General features: G+C 40.1%; 1 pseudogene; it reads right to left on the bottom strand.

Moving 5' to 3' along the window:
- LOC118986262 (olfactory receptor 1A1-like) lies at positions 1-896 on the bottom strand (annotated as a pseudogene).
- Positions 897-2,420: the final 1,524 nt, after the last annotated feature.

Raw genomic sequence — 2,420 nt, 5'->3', positions numbered from 1 at the left:
TTACAAGGAGATTCTCTTGCTGAAGAGTTTCCCCAGGGCAGCCTTCATGTCCCAATTTCTCAGACTATAGATGAAAGGATTTAACATTGGGGTTACTGCGATGTACATCACAGTTATCACAGCATCTTTTAAGCTATAACTGATCAGAGGGCAAAAGTACATGCCCATGACTGTCCCATAATACAAAGAAACCACTGTAAGGTGGGAGCCACAGGTAGAGCACACCCTTGGTGGATGGGACACGTAAGACTGTGGAGAAGACCTTAACATAGGACATGATGATGCATGGCAATGGCACAGAGAAAACAGCAACATCAAGGTACCTCATCTTCCCATTAAAGTCAGAACAGGACAGCTTGAGCAAAAGGGTAGTGTCACAGTAGAAATTGGCCACCACTTGGTTGCCACAGAAGGGCAAAGTAGCTGTGAGCAGAGTCTGGGGGAGGGCACTGATGTCTCTAATCACCTAAGTCCCAATAACTAGCAAGACACAAGCTTGTGGGCTCATTGTTGTGTAATGAAGTGGGCAGCTGATGGCCAGAGCGTGGTCACATGCCATCACATCTATGATATAGCTATCTGTGTTACCCAAGGTAATAATGAAATACATCTGTGTTAGACAACCCCAAAGGAGATGGCTTTGGTGCTCAAGAGATACTTGGCTAGCATCTTAGGGATAGTTACGGAAGAAAAGAAGATGCCAACCAAGGAGAGGTTATCAAGAAGGAACACATTAGGTTGTGAAGTCAAATGGCCGAGATGATGAGCAGGTTTCCAATCACTTTAATGGGGTAAGTGAAGAGGAAGAGGATGAAGAAGAATTCTTCCTGTTCCCACTGCCTGTTGACTCCCAGGAAGATAAAATCCAGGGTAGACGATCTGTTGTCTTCTCCCATGGATTCTTCAGCAGGAAAAGGGAGAGGAATCCAAATTTATTAATGAAGTTATTCTGCGTAATAATCATCCTCAACCACCTCTTTTGACTCCCTTATTTGTTGTGTCTAAACCTGGGTGACTAAATTCAGAAATAGGCAAATATGTTGGTTTGTGGGGTGGGGTGGGAGGGAGAATTTCTTTTAGTCAGTAGGACTAATTGACAGTTGGCTCTGGACTCTCCTGTACAAGTAAGTAATAAGTGATCTTGAATCAGTGGTGCCCATATTCCCAACCCAGGATTATCACCCAACCACCTGATATCTAGACGCTTTGATAGAGCTCACAGAAAAAGTATGAATATGTGAAAAATACAGTTCACTTGCCCATTCGTTCATATATGGCATAGTCTCTTCTCTCAAGGTCCTTACATTTTAATGGAGAAGTGAAAATCACATGCTAATTTTATTACACATGAAAAAAAAAGAACAGTATTTTGGACTCTTTGAAAAAACATTCCAGGGTAAAGAAAGGTCAGTGAGCACCCTAGACCAGTAGAAATTTTTCCACTGACCAAACTCCGAATGAGCCCAGAACCAGCAGGTAACAGGTGTCTAACTGGAATCAAAAGGTTGTAATTTGCAAAGGTCACTGGGTTAGGCCATGGCAAAGTGAGACCAGGGGATTTACTTCCCTGCTATTCCATTTTTTAAACTAGACATTCACATTTGATAGGCTTTTATCTTGACTTCAAATCTTCAAATATATGTAATCATAATGTTTTTCCCTTCAACCTTCTTTTACCTTTCTTTATTATTTCCTTGGCTGACTCATCTAACTCCATCATGGCCTCAGTGTGCTTAGTAGAATCTCAGGTCTGTATTTGTGGGCTTCAACTCTTTTTTCCATATTTCCACATTCAGTCACCCTGTCAACCTGTCTGACCAAATCTCATACTCTGTGCATCTAATCTAAGTAGACTGCAAATGTGTTTTGAGGCGGAGGACCATATCTTGTTTCTTTTTATCATTTCAAACAAGATTATTATGGAATATTTTTATTCCATGCACCAATGTGTTTGCATATTGAATTGAATTGAATTCAATTGAATTGAATTATATTCAGGTTTATTTTATAGGTTCTCCACACATGGGATGTTCACAGGCACACTCACCTAATTTACTCCTCCCTTCTACATCTGATCTTATTATTTATTTAAAATAATTTATAAGTGCAGCATTATTTACAATTGCCAAGATTTGGAAACAGCCCAAATGTCTGTCAGCAGATGAGTGGATAAAACAACTATATGACATTTACACAATGGAATTCTACTTGGCCACAAAAAATAAAAACATTTTATCCTTTGTGACGATGTGGACAGACTTGGAGCACATTATGTTAAGTGAAATCAGCCAGTCAGAGAAAGGCAAATACCAAATGACTTCACTCATATGTAGAATCTTATGAACAAACTGAACTAACAAGCAACATAGAGACAGACTGATGGATAGAGTGCAGGATGACAGCTCTGGGAGAAGTTTAGG

Source organism: Sturnira hondurensis, unplaced genomic scaffold (assembly GCF_014824575.4).
Source record: "Sturnira hondurensis isolate 20B ecotype Veracruz unplaced genomic scaffold, ASM1482457v3 Scaffold0004248, whole genome shotgun sequence".
Taxonomy (NCBI): Eukaryota; Metazoa; Chordata; class Mammalia; order Chiroptera; family Phyllostomidae; genus Sturnira; species Sturnira hondurensis.
The sequence above is the reverse complement of the archived record's forward strand: the minus strand, read 5'-3'. Positions and strand labels throughout refer to the sequence as shown.